Below are 15,523 nucleotides of genomic sequence, written 5' to 3' on the forward strand. Positions count from 1 at the left end.
CATAATCAGATGATGCTGTGATTATGTGTGGATGTATCATGTGTAAACACAATGATCCCCTGGGACAGTGGCCAAGAATAGGAGGATGATCTGTGAAGTGGTCACTCACACTAGTCATGTTCCTCACAAACACTGCTATAGTTGCACTGCAAGCTATGATCATAATGTGAGTAGTCTTGTCTTTTGTCTCTGTCCCATTTGACATGTGCTTAACTCCATCCACACAGGGCATACAGCATGCCATTATTCTTACATACATTGTCTGACATGATGAGTGGACATTGCATGTACGCGTGAGCCAACTCCTGACCGGGCTGGACTGACAGATTGCATGCCCAATACAGTGTTGTACGACGCTGGTGACTATTGCATGGATGCGTGAGCCAACTCCTGACCGAGCCGGACTGACAGATTGCATGCCAATACAGTGTTGTACGATGCAGGTGACTATTACATGGATGTGTGAGCCAACTCCTGACTGAGCCGGACTGACAGATTGCATGCCCAATACAGTGTTGTACGATGTGGGTGACTATTGCATGTACACGTGAGCCAACTCCTGACCGAGCCGGACTGACGGATTGCATGCCCAATACAGTGTTGCACGACGCGGTTGAGTTGTCGAAATACGCCTTTGCAACATCCTGACCGATCCGGACGCACTGATTGGATGTTGGTCGTCATGGTGACTGCTTCAGTGTTGACTCCCTTGTGGATGCGGGTGTCAGCAGACCCAAGACAACAACTAGCAAGTTTGGCCCCACCACTACCACCATCTCCACCCTCCCATCTGCTCCCATCCCAGATGTCTGTAGAGGCTCCCATGTAAGGGAGCATGTCTCCTTCATGCCAGGCACCGCACCCCATGCCCCTGTCTCCACTGCTGCCCTGAGTGTGAAGTCTGTGGACTTACTTACACAGATCCATATAGGGCAGACATCAATGCTGAGTGTCCTCCATTCTCACACAAGTCTGTTGACCCGACTGGTGTCCTACATGGAGGGTATCTCAGCTAACATGTCTGCCCTACATTGGACCATTCAGTCCATGGCCTCCACACAGACGGCAGCAGTGTCCCTCCTCCAACAGGCCCTCTCCCCTGCTACCTCTGACACATCCACAGTCACCACTTCCCTGCCTGTCCAACAGACACACACACCCGCACATGCACGTACCACATCAGCCAAAAGCAGCACACAGACATGCAAGCCAAAATCTAGACCCATAGGCACGCACACACCGGGAACTGATGCACACACGCAGGGGATGGGTCACAGACACACATACAGGCATCCACAAGCACTCCGCCTTCCTCAGATGCCTCTCCCTCCAAAACACCTTCACTTTCCTCACCTACTACCCCCACTTCCAAGCAGCTCTTCCTCTGTGACCTTGACCACTTCCCCTGTGGTAATTGCTCCATTTTCCCACAAACGACACACACCACCTCCATTGATATAGGTACCAACAGACCTTGGTTGCAAAAGAGGTTCACTAATTGCAACAGCGACAATCTCATTTATTTACTCACTTGTCCATGACAATGCAATTATGTGGGTATGACAACTCGGAAAGTAAGGACTCGTATGTTAGAACATAAGAGTTCATTCAGATGCAAGAAATCAACTACCAGATTAACCAGACATTTCATTGAAAATGATCACAAGGCAGAAGATTTTTCGTGGACAGTGCTCGAAAAGCCGATGATACCATCACATATCGTTGACATCGCCAAATACCTCTTTACAAAAGAGCAGAAATGGGTGTTTAGACTACACAGTGATGTCAGGGGCCTTAATGACGACATCCCCTGGACCACCATATAAAAGGGTTTGTGATATTCATGTTTTCTATAAATCCCCCCTTTGTGGTTTCTGTTTCCTTCATTTAGTATGCCCTGTTACTTTGGAACCCTTATGTGGCCTTGGAAGGTACGGTACAGTTCCAAGTCATGGCCTGTGACGCTAGGCACACTCTGACATCACGACACCATAGCATGCCCTTAAGGCTTGGGACGGTGCATGATACTAAGTGTCCCAGGACTTTTTCACATCGCATACTAGGCCAGGCAATGCATTTTTATCAACCATAGATGCCAACACTTACTATTATTCCTTTGACATCTTCCTGGAGTCCTCTTCAATAGTGACTAACTAGGAAGGAATAATGCCTTCACGTTGTTTTCATATGGCTTTCCCACTAAGTAATGAGTGGTTTGCACACAAGCACTCAAGAGGTATAATTTGTACCAACACATCCCCTTCAGAACTACATATGCCATCCTTTTTGGAGTCAGTTATTACATATTAGTGGTCAAGTGTTTATGTTCCCATGGTCTCTTCTTCTATTTTTCTATTCTTCAACATGGAGTTTTTTAGTGCTTTATTCGGGTGTCTGTACCGTGGCTTTAAAATATTTTACCAACTATAAACCAGATGCTACACAGTTAATGCTACAGTGCATATTCACAGCGATCCCCTTTTAAACTGCAAGGCGCGAGTTACACCTCTAGCGCGTCAAATACATTTACGGACTACAGACGCCTCCATTGTGACGTCACTTTGTAGTCCTTGATGTGTTCCGGCCTCAATTAGTGACGCACATCATAGACTGCCACATTTGAAATATATGAGGTTTTTCTTGGCCTCGTGAACATGCCTTGTTGAATGTTTGAGTCACCTCGCCCCTTAATCCGCGATTCCAGTTTAAACTGTAACGCGCGAGTCACATCTTTAGCGCGCTATCCACATACACGGACTACAGACGCCTCCATTGTGATGTCACCTTGTAGTCCTGGCTGTTCTTCCGGCAACAGGCGGTGACGGACATCACAATTTCCCGCGTTTGAAACCTACGAGTTTTTTCTCGGCTTTATAAATATGCTGGGTTGAACGCTTGGGTTACCTCCCTCCTGACTCTGCAGCCACAACGAGGTAACGACGGATAGGTGAGCACTCTCCTTACCCTTACGAGCCCTATTATAGATAACATCGGTATTGTGTCTGCATTTTTAAAGGCTATGTCTCGAGTCTTAAGTCCTTATTGTTACATAGTTCTACATGAGCTTATTTAAAAAACCTGAGAATGTTTGGCACACTCAGTCTGTTATTCCCCTCATGCCTCTAACATTACAGAGAACACCCCTTATTTGTTTTACAATAATAACCCTTTACGATGAGCATTATGGGCAAGCAAAAAAGGCAGGAGATGTTGGTTCTTTCATACAGTCTCTTCCCTTGTCTTATGGCATTTTATCAGAGCATATGGGCTAGGGTCTCTTCCTTTGGGACGACATATGTGTGGTTTTATTAACTAATACTTAATACACAGTTACTAGTAGTTAACTACACTAGTACACCTATGAAGATGCATTAAGTTTTTTATGATCATTCTCTAGATATTGGGAGTTTAATTTTTCTTCCACACAGAGCGGGCCTCCTAGTCCTGAGCCAGGATCCAGGCGAGGTGAGGTCCGTTCCTCGATCATTACGGGTAAGCCCCCTAACACAAGGCTGGGTACGAATATAATATTGGGAGTACTCTTATTCTTAAAGACTGAGACACTTTCCATTTGTTCTCTTGACAGATGCACGCTGCATCCTTTTGAGGCGGAGGATCTACCCAAGGTGGTACACTGTGCCACTTTTATATGATAGTGAGATAAATTTACATTTTTATCTTTATCTTTCCTTTTCATCACTATACATTTCACTTGTTTGCAGTAGCGAAGATCTAACAACAAAGGTCCTGAAGAAAGCCGCAGGGGTAAATGTATCTCATTAGGCTGAAACATGTCGACCTCTTTATACAGCAGTTATTTGTTTAACACTGCTTTTTGCACTGTTGTTTTACTTAGAATGCGAGACACATATTAAATTAGTAGTGTTTTCTCACAATTCTATTTTAACACACCACTCTACCTTCTTTTGTTAGCACTGCACTCCTTTCGATTGTTCTATCATCCTACTATGGTTGGTCTTCTTACTCCAATCCTTTGACAACCTGGGACCATCCTTGAGTGAAATCACTTCCATTTAGATGCTCTCTATGATCAAGAGAAGCATCTTATTTTGGATTGGATGACCAGATGATAAGATTGATCACACAGACAATTGATTGCGTTTGGTTGTCTCTTTCTCTTTCTTTTTCTTTTACTCCCTCCTCTGCTATTTGGGATTAATCAGCCCTCTATTTCACATTTCCGCTCAATTTGCAGGATTTGATGAGACCCCCAGTTCCTTGATTTGTTTTTCTCTTCCCCACAGACCCATCTGCTCCAAATTACAAGGGGAAGAGAAAGTTTCCACAAACAGAGGGGAGTTCCCCTGCAAAATGGACACCCTCCCCCGGGCGCACAAACACTGAGGCCCCCACATGCAAGTCTCCCCAGACCAGGAAGGGAAAGACACCACCTAAAACACAGAATTCCACCTCATACTCTCCATCCTGCAGCCCCCAGGATGCCAATACACAGGTCCTACAGCTATTCCCTGCACCAGGTTCGCCCACACACCCATACCGCATCCTCAAGATGCTTAGGCCCCCCTTCCACATGCCCTTCCACCCCACCTCACATGCTCAGCCTGTTCCTGACACTGGTGTGGAGACCGTGTCTCCCGCCTCTGTCCTGCCCACCTCATCTGAACCCCATTTCACTCCTCTTGATGTTGGCACTGCAATAGGAGGCACATCCCCCTATCTGACTTGGGCACTGCAGTTGAGAGCCCGTCCACCACATTTGTCCTGCACACTGCAGTGGTGCAGGAAAACACCACATCTGACTTGTGCCCAGCAGTGGTGACGGCGCCCACTGTGTCAGACCCCTCCACTGCCATTGCTGGCATCACTCCTGCACCCACCACACCTCCCCTGCCCCATTCTCCTGTCCCCTGATCCTGTTCCTGAGGTGCCTGGCCTGCCACCATGTATGCCCCTCCAAGGGGTGAGATGTCCCTGGCCCATAGCAGTGCAGGCAATCAATGGGTGACAAGTTGTCACATGTCACCCCGGTAGGACTCTTTGAAGGGCTGGCCATTGGCCTTTTCGCATTGTGGCATGAACATTTATAAATATTTTATAGCTGAATAAAGCCATTTTTTCTTATCCATTGGTGTTTCATCTAATGTACATGATGATGTGTATCATGAACTTGCTGTTGTAATCGTGTCTGTGTTTGTGCATCTGCACCACTGCACTGTTATGTCTTTTCCGGGCCATTGGCAGTATGTTTTTTGGAGATTTTACCCTAGTGTCCCTGCGTCTCCTGGCTCATCAGCCTGCACATTCATCATGTTTGGTATCTCCCATTGCTGACATGGTATGGAACTTGGTCACCTAAAATCTACAGTCTCCACAGGATTAGTTAGTATGTGTGTCTGTTGGTGTAGATATGTGTGTATACATCATGGTGCTCACTTTGAGCATTGTCTAACTGTACACTGGAGTCATTGTCAGGGATCATGGCCATTGCTTGTCTGCACATGGCAGAGGGTGTTCTTGTGATACACGGCAATTTTTGCCTCACAAAATCAATGTTTGCATGTGACACAACCACTACATTGCCACAACATTGCTTGTGCAATTTGGACACGGAATCATGCATGGTGTTTTGAAGATGCTGCTATTTTCAAGTACGCAATGACCTTTTGGTCACTGTGGTGATGGGGGGTTTATGTCCCATTACTACAATGATAATAAGATGCAGGATTTGTGAACAACACAGTCACCTTTTGCTCAATATAGTGATGGGAGGTTTAGACCCCATTACCACAATGATCACTAGATGCAGGAATTTTGAACCCCACAATCACCTTTTGGCCACTGTAGTGATGGGGGTTTAGATCCCATTACCACAATGATCAATTGACACATTAACATTTTGGGCACACATGTGTTGTGAGTCACATTGTATGTTCACTACCACAATCTGTATTGTGAGCATTTTTCAGATAAAAACATGCAATGTTGCAAAGATGGTTTGATTTACCCTATGTGTGTGTATCCTGGTGTTAATGGGCATCCTGCCCCCTATGAGTGGGGATGGTCATATTGATAGGCATCCAGCCCCCTCTGGGGTGGACAATCCCCTATGGGGTGGACAATACTGGGAGTGATAGGCATCCACCCCCCTATGGGATGGACAATACTGGGAGTGATAGGCATCCACCCCCCTATGGGGTGGACAATCCTGGGAGTGATAGGCACCCACCCCTCTATGGGTGGGATATGCTGTGAGTGATAGGAATCCACCCCCTATGGGTGGGATATGCTGTGAGTGATAGGCACCCACCCCCCTATGGGGTGGACAATACTGGGAGTGATAGGCATCCACCCCCCTATGGGTGGGATATGCTGTGATATGCTGTGAGTGATAGGCATCCACCCCGCTATGGGGTGGACAATACTGGGCGTGATAGGCATCCACCCCCCTATGGGGATATGCTGTGAGTTATAGGCATCCACCCCCTATAGTTGGGAAATGCTATTTGGGATAGGCATCCACCCCCCTATGGTGGTGTTTCCTTTCGTGTACTTGTGACATTTTGGTGTGTGGTATGTGTCTGACTTACCTTCTGCGTCGTGTGTGTCAGTAACAATGGGCGTACAGTATAGGGAAGACATGCACTATTGGATACATGGCTGCTCCGTCTTGTCCCCGTTGATCGTGTTCTGGCGTGACTCGGAGCTTTCATACGCCTCGTCCGAATGCTGTGATGTGCTGGAGGCTGCACCCTGTAAGACGCCTATTGAAAATGCATCGTACTTGCGTATTCAGAAATTGGTTAGGATGAGCCTTCGTACGACTCGATTTCCATGTTTCCTGAGCCTGTTCACTACTGACATAGTGCATGAATCGGAGGGTACAAATCGGTCGGAAATGTGCCTGTTATACGCATCGTACTTGCTCGTTTGTAGAAAAAAGCACGGATACGAGCGTTGGGTAAGCCGATGGAAAGCATTGGGAAGGCATTTTTGGCGACATCGAAATTGACCCCAAAGTGATGCAAAGCAGTGCAAACCACTATTCATACAAAGAAAAGGGCAACCTTTTTAGCACAAAATACCTTTTGTCTTGGAAAGTAAGGGGCAGATTTATGTTAGATTTGTGCCACTTTTACGCCGCCGTTGCGTCACTTTTGTGACGCAGCAGCGGCGTAACCCTTGCGCCATGGTGCGCCTTATTTACAACGTGACGCATCTAGGGAGAGCATGTTAGGTATGGGCAGCCCCTAAACATTGCTGGAGTTGCGTCGTGCTTGCGACGCGACTCCAGCAATGCGCCGCCCTTACGCCATCAGATGCGTCACGCATCTGTTTATCCTTGCGCCACGATGCGCTGCATTGTAAATGCGGCGTATCTGTGGTGGCGCAAGGGTAAACTTGCGTGACGCATCTTTCCTGGAGCATCCCTGCTGATTTGCAGGGATGCGCCAGGAAACATAAATCTGCCCCTAAATATCCCGGCAAGAGTTTGCACTGCTTTGCCTCACTTTGCATGATTTTGCCATAGAAAAAACCCTCAGTATATTTGATCCTTACTACATATTCCTGGCTTGCCCAACTGTAACAGTTACACTCCTAGGCTGTTGGTGAAAATGTAATAAAAAAATAAACTCTGTGTCTTGACTTTCACCTTACTTTTCCTCGTCGTCTCCTCTACCTCAACCCTCTTTGTTTACTTCCACTGCACTACATCATAACTTTACTTCTCTTTGTCTTTACCTCTAGCTCATTTCTTTTTCTTCTTTACTCTTTCTACCTCACCATTAGTGTACCCACCCCTCTCTCTCCCTCTACATTTCATCCTCCCTAACTCTAGATCTCTATACCTACCTCATTCTAAAACCTAACCCTTCACCTACCTTTAACTGGTTCCAGTTCCTTGTATCTTTCCTTCTGATTACCTCACCTTTCTTCATTCACCTTATGTCTCTCACTACTCATTTTTCTACCTAGTCTCTTTATCTACCCCTTTTTTCTCTCTATTTCACCTGCTAAACTGTTCTCTTTAACCCTCCATCGTTCTCCTGCCTCCTGCCCATTCCCATTTCTCTCAGTCAGTACACTAAGAGGTATCTGTTTAGGCAGAGACGTGCACAAATAGAATAAGGAGGAGGGAAAAGGCAGGAGAAAAAGAAATAATGAAAAATATCAGATTTCACTTGATGTAATTATGAAAATTATGGAATTATATGTGACTACTAAAATCTGGCAACTAATGTTACAGTTTTAAGCGCTGTGAACATTAGACTCATTTAAATATTGTATGCTAATCCACTACATATTCTCTAAATTACCCTATGTGTCTTTACTAAAAAGGGGGGAACAACCTTTACAACGCAACTTTTACAACGCACTACCATTACAACGCATTTTTTACAACGCATAATCCATTACAACGCATGATATTACAACGCATGACACTACAACGCATTTTTAAAAACTACCATTACAACGCATTCCATTACAACGCATACTACCATTACAACGCATACCATTACAACGCATAATATTACACTATACTATCCAACACTTACCCTACTGATGCACCCCCTGGAGTTAGAATAGTAATTTTTACCCCTATACTATCCAACACTTTCCCTACTGATGCACCCCCTGGAGTTAGAATAGTAATTTTTACCCCTATACTATCCAACACTTACCCTACTGATGCACCCCCTGGAGTTAGAATAGTAATTTTTACCCCTATACTATCCAACACTTACCCTACTGATGCACCCCCTGGAGTTAGAATAGTAATTTTTACCCCTATACTATCCAACACTTACCCTACTGATGCACCCCCTGGAGTTAGAATAGTAATTTTTACCCCTATACTATCCAACACTTACCCTACTGATGCACCCCCTGGAGTTAGAATAGTAATTTTTACCCCTATACTATCCAACACTTTCCCTACTGATGCACCCCCTGGAGTTAGAATAGTAATTTTTACCCCTATACTATCCAACAATTACCCTACTGATGCACCCCCTGGAGTTAGAATAGTAATTTTTACCCCTATACTATCCAACACTTTCCCTACTGTTGCACCCCCTGGAGTTAGAATAGTAATTTTTACCCCTACACTATCCAACACTTACCCTACTGTTGCACCCCCTGGAGTTAGAATAGTAATTTTTACCCCTACACTATCCAACACTTACCCTACTGTTGCACCCCCTGGAGTTAGAATAGTAATTTTTACCCCTACACTATCCAACACTTACCCTACTGTTGCACCCCCTGGAGTTAGAATAGTAATTTTTACCCCTATACTATCTAATACTTACCTTAAATGTAATTTAATATTATGCGTTGTAATGGTATGCGTTGTAAAGGTAGTATGCGTTGTAATGGTAGTGCGTTGTAAAGGTATTTTTTTAAAATGCGTTGTAGTGTCATGCGTTGTAATGTCATGCGTTGTAATGGATTATGCGTTGTAAAAAATGCGTTGTAAGTGCATGCGTTGTAATAGTGTGCGTTGTAACGTCATACATCCCTAAAAAGGGCATAATAAGCTAATAGACACTGAATTTCATGTAAACTTACTCTATTAACCGTTTTCCACGTACTGTTTGGCTGGCAGACACCAGGCCTCAGCTTTTGTTGTATGGCTCATATTTCAGAAACTTTAAGGTATAATTTAATAGTATTTGGCTGGTATCATAAGAGTTTGAATATGCTGAATGAAAATGGGTAATGAATTCAATGTGGTTCCAAACAAAGGGCCCCAAAATATATTTTGCCAAAGGCCCTAAATATTCTTAAAATGTTGCTAGGATCTCTACTCCACCTTCCTATGCCACAAACCTCTGAAATCTATTCTGACAGATGATGAGTTTAGGTTGGGATAAGAGGGAAACAAGTGAAGGGCCTTCTGCTATTGCTCTCCTGGTGACACAACCCTATGTGGAAGATTATTGAATATTTCTTCAGAACAACAGACAACCAAACAAGTTTCTTTCTTTATAACTTTAAGTTATTCCTCAGTGTCACCCCCCCTTGTATTCCATGTCCATCTTGGTTTCTTTTGTTCTTTCATACTGATGTTACTTTTGGTGTGTGGTCCCCATGGGTTATATCCCACATTTCTACTGCTTGAGGAGGTATAGTTCTGTCAGTCTCTGTGCAATGTAACAAATGTGTTTTCAAATCTAGTATATGACTCTGGAAACAATTACAACAATAGTCTCTTTGTTACCCTCATCGTTTACCTATGGAGTGTACATGAAATCAATCCATGGATATATAACTCATATTCATTTGAATTCTTCTCACAACATGTCTTGTAAATCTCAGCTCTGAGCTGCACATATCACTGCATTTTAGTTCTAGCTCATAATGTGAGTTAGTAGCACTTGTTAAATGAGTTCACTGTTATAGGATATCAGAAGCCTATGTCGTCAAAGTTATCACCAAATGGCTTTCCATGATGTTCCTTTTACGTTGCTTCTTGTAATTAAGTGTGATGTGTGATTGTCAGCCCAATCACAAACCTTTGTCTAGTGTGTTCTTTACGCTAGGATAACTTTATGCTTGTCCTTTGGATTCCTGCACGGGATGGTAACCGGGGATCTGTCAGTGTTTCTGTCCATATGCAGAGCACTGGTTGGATTTCTCTGCCAGATGGTAATCATGGATCTCTCTTCCGAAACAGATAAGTCCTTGCAGATTTTTTGAGATAAAGCAAAAGATGTGGACATGGATGTGGCATTTACACTCCCCTGTCCAGGATGATCCCCAATGAGCAATCCCTCATGAGACCTTGAGTGAAGCTCGACACTCAAGAGAGATTGAAGCTTACCTGAGAAATAGACATGAGGGGATCACTAAGCTCTGGATTTCAAGACATTTTGAAAGGTATTTTGATGTTGATGCCAGTGACCATATTCACTTTGGAGGTTGCTCCAGGCGCTAATAGGATGTAAACAATGTTGGGGATCCCTAGAAAGGAGTTGAACCTTTCCTGCGCAGCAAAGGTTGCATTCGGTGAAGCGGAAAGCACAATGTTGTGTCTGTGATACTTATCTATGGTACTCACCAGTTTTTGATTCATCAGATGCTGTATGTGCTGCATCTGTGGAGAGTTTTGTTTCCCGTTTTGCACCACTCCTCATAATCTATGCCTCCACCTTTCAAAGATTTTAAAATTAGTGTTACTTTATTGACCTGGCAATTGGCACTGCTCACAATGTACCTGTTCATATTGGCATCATACCATATGTTACTGTTGGTAAATTATGACTTTTGTGGTATTTCACTGAAAACTACATATGGTGTTGTCATGCACATAACTGATTGGTTTTGATGTGACCAGTTGCTTTATAGGATTGAGTGATGTAAATGCATTTTTTGTATTTTTGCAAAGTTATTTATTTATAAGTCTGCACTTTTATTATCTCTCTGATTTGGAAAAAAAATATTCACTTTTTTTATCTCTCGTCCACTGGAAATGAACTTATTTTCACATTTGTAGAAAAATTCAAGCCTGTAAATTACACCTTTGGTGCATAAATCTATATGCACAGAAGCAGAGTCTAAGAGAAGTCATATTCTTGAAATTTGAGATCTCAGAGACTAACCAGAGAGGGATACATGATAAGTGTGATGTCTAAGAAGGAAAACTAGACGATATTGCCTTACGAACCGGGGCATTGGAGTGCGAGGTTAAGGTCCTGACGGAAGCAGTGTCAGAGAATACTAAAGACCTAGAAAAATTAAAAGTGCAGAATAGAATCTTGCTGGAAGACATGGAGAGGCTGGAGATGCAGGCGAGGCGGAACAATCTAAGAGTTCTCAAAGTTCCAGAGGGGGCAGAAGATGGAGATATCAAGACTTTCATATGCAAAATCCTGAAAGAAGGAATCCTAAAGGATATACCAGATATAGAGTTGGAGAAAGAGATCCAGAGAGTCCATAGAGACCCTTTAAAGCTCAATCCCGCAAGAAAGGCTCCGTGGAAAATATTTGGTTAATTTTCTTACATACGCGGTTAAGGAGTTGGTACTGGGGAGAGCTTTAAAAGAAACATAATTAAAATATGAGTCATTCAGTTACCAAATCAGATCAGATCTCGGAAAAAAACAGCTTAAAGGCAGTGGGAGCTTGGAACCAGAATGCCTGCATTGAGAAGTCGGGGGGCTCAGGTCCGAATGAAATTTCCAGCCATGCTTAAAATAATGTGGCAAAACAAAATGCATAATATTAGCTCCCCAGACGAAGTTGATATATTTTTGGCACAGATGTAGACATGAGTTAGAGATAGATATAAATAACGGAGACTAGATGGTGGTGGTAGAGAGGACACTGTGTGTTTTTGATAGTATAAATAGAAAAACAATATATACATATAACATATATGGGGGGGTTTCTTCTATTTTTTCTTTTGTGTTGATGCTTCCTGCTGCAATGGGAGGATCTCGAATGGCGTTTTTTGAACCGCCAAAGGAGAAATAGGAGGGTTTCCGGGGGGTGGGAGCACAGGATGTGGGGAGCAAGAGGGGAAAAAAGAAAAAATGTAGTCCTCATACATGCTTTAGGTTTAAGATGGAAGAATGTAGGCCATTATAAAGACAACTGCTCTAAGGATGGATAGGCTTAACAAAGGCAAAATAATAACATGGAATGTGAATGGACTGAGGAGTAGGAGAAAGATGTCTCGGGTTATAGAATTTTTAAGGAATAGTGAGGCATACATTTTTCTCTTACAAGAGAGCCATTTGGAGGCGCAAGAGTGCAAACAGAGTTTTAGCAAAGTTAGATGGATTCAGGAGGTGCTCTGTTCTGAGCAAAGATGAAATAAAAGGGGAGTGGCATTGCTTATAAGAAGTAATGCAGGTATAAAAGTAGTAAGACACGAGACAGACCAGTCAGGAAGATGGCTGGTGCCCACTATAACAATTCAGGATAGACCTTTGGTCTGTGTAGTATACTATGGACCTAATGAAGATAATCCTGGAGCACTTCTAAAATTTGAAGTTTGTTTGTTAGACACAACAGCACCGATTATAATGGGGGGAGATTTCAACCTAGTTCTAAATAATGAAATAGATCGCACTTCGAAAGCAAAATATAATAGTTCCCCTAAAATGTTTGCTAGGCTAAAAAATATAATAAGAGAGTTTAATTTGTTGGATATCTGGCGAAGTAAGAAAGGGGAAACTAGAGATTTTACGTTAAAAAATACAGGCATCATTCACAAATCGATTTTTTCCTTATAGATCAGGAGCTGTTTACAGAGGTGGAGACAATAAACCATATCCCTGCTATATTATCAGACCATTCAGCAGTAGCTATGACTTTGGGGCTGCGGCAAAAAGAGGCACAAGAAAGGTGGACAGTAGATAGGACTATATTACTTAATGAAGAAGTGATTACTGATCTAGGGGAAAAGACGGATGAGTATTTTAAGTTTAATATTGGCACAGCTAAGGATCAGATAGTATGGTTGGCTTTTAAAGCATATCTAAGGGGGATCCTTAGCTCCATAACAGCATGAAGGAGGAAAGCTTTGAATCAAGATGAAGCGAATAAAATAAGTAAGATTAAGGCAAAAGAAGAAGAATTGCAGAAAGCATAAATGGAAAGTTTAAGCACAGTTCCAATTTTTGTGAAAGAGAAGCTTTCAGAAAGGTGGAAAGTAAGCAAGCTTCAGCATTTTGTATATGGGGAGAAATGTAGCTCCTTATTGGCATGGAAAGCCAAGACAGATAGGGCAAGGAATACAATAAAGAATTTAATCAAAAGAGGGTCAGGAGAAACCATACATGCGGACCAAGAGATTTGTGAAGAAGCTCGACCGAATTGTGTAAAGAGGATATAATGCCAGAACAAGAGATTATTCAGAAGTGGTTAAAACTGATAACACTCCCTCAGTTGACAGAGGAACATAAGGTATTCCTGCAAGGAGACATTACTGATGAAGAAGTAAGGGCGCAATGTAAATAAATGGCAAGGGGAAAAGCAGCAGGCTCGGATGGGCTCCCAATAGAGATGTATCTATGCATTCTGGACAAAGTTGTGCCAATTTAAAATATTTTGTTCAACAAAATTTATATAGAAGGGGAAAATCCACCTAGTTCATGGGGGGAAGCCACAGTCACGTTAATTTTAAAACCAAATAAAGACCCCTAGAAGATTGATTTCTATAGACCGATATCTCTATTAAATTCAGACTATAAGGTATTTACAGGCATAGTGGCAGCAAGGATTGCAAAGGTAATAAAGAGGGTAGTCCTTCCCGATCAGAGGGGCTTTATACCAGGGAGGCAGTTGAATGAACTCACCTTTCAGGTAACGGGGGCCATGGATATGGCAGAAGCAACAAAGGCTCCTTTAACTGTAGTGGCAATAGATGCTGCCAAAGCATTTGACCAAGTCAATTGGGCATACCTGTGGGAGACACTAAAAAGCTTTGGCTTCCTGAATAACCTTGTTAAGGCAGTGAAAAATGTATATTTTAGTAAAGGTGTTGGTCAATGGGGACTTGACAGATTGGTTTAGCATTACAACAGGCACTAGGTAGGGGTGTCCTATGTCCCCGCTCTTGTTCAATTTGAATATTGTGCCGTTTGCTAGCTGGCTTAAAGCAGATACCTCAATTTCCCCTTATAATTTGGGTGAGTTAGAAATTAAACTTGCGTTATATGCAGATAATTTGCTTTTATACACGACAAATCCCATAGAAGCAATCCCAAGGTTAATCGAGAAGGCGGAGAGTTTTGGTGAAGTTTTGGGGTATAAAATCAACAGGGAAAAAACAGAAATTATGGAATGGAATCAGGTGACAGGATGCCAGGGGGTCAAAAACCAAATGAGATGTTCAGGGGTACAATTTACCCAGAAATTGTGGATATTCCTATAGTTAACTGGAAGAGAGTAAGCAAGGAGGTAATGAGTTTACTTTTACGATGGGCAAACCTCCCTTTAAATATCTATGGGAGGGTTAACCTCGTGAAAATGATTTTCTTACCTAAAATCACTTTCCTATATAATTCTATCCTACTTTCTTTTAGGAAAGAAGATTTAGCCAAACTACAAGTTAAAATTGGCAGCTTTATTTGGGCAATGAAAGGCCCAAGAATAGCCTGGAAAAAGCTCAGAAGAGGGCTCACTGTGAGTGGGTTGGCATTACCGGATCTACTTACATATAGTAAGACTGATACCTCATCATTAGGGTTAATATTTCTGGTTCATCGACTGGGGTGGGGGCATCATGTGGGGAAGGACCAGGCACCGCAGGGACAGGAGGGGGAAGGGTAGGTGTTGTGGGTGCAGGGACGGACGACTCCACCACAGGGGGTGGGGCAGCGGCAAAGGTGGAGGTTAGTCTGGTGCTGCACACACCGGCAAGCTCTTCCAGCATCTCCCCTGCACCCGCAGGAACAACAGGCCCCAAGGAGGGGGGAGTCAGAGGGATGGGTTGCAGCGCTACTGGGGGAGGTGGTGGACGGGGGGGGGACTTAACCCCCCTACCCATGGAGTGCCTTGCCCGTTTGCGCGATGGTGAACCAGTGGGGCT

The sequence above is a fragment of the Triturus cristatus genome, chromosome 9, assembly GCF_964204655.1.
Source record: "Triturus cristatus chromosome 9, aTriCri1.1, whole genome shotgun sequence".
Taxonomy (NCBI): Eukaryota; Metazoa; Chordata; class Amphibia; order Caudata; family Salamandridae; genus Triturus; species Triturus cristatus.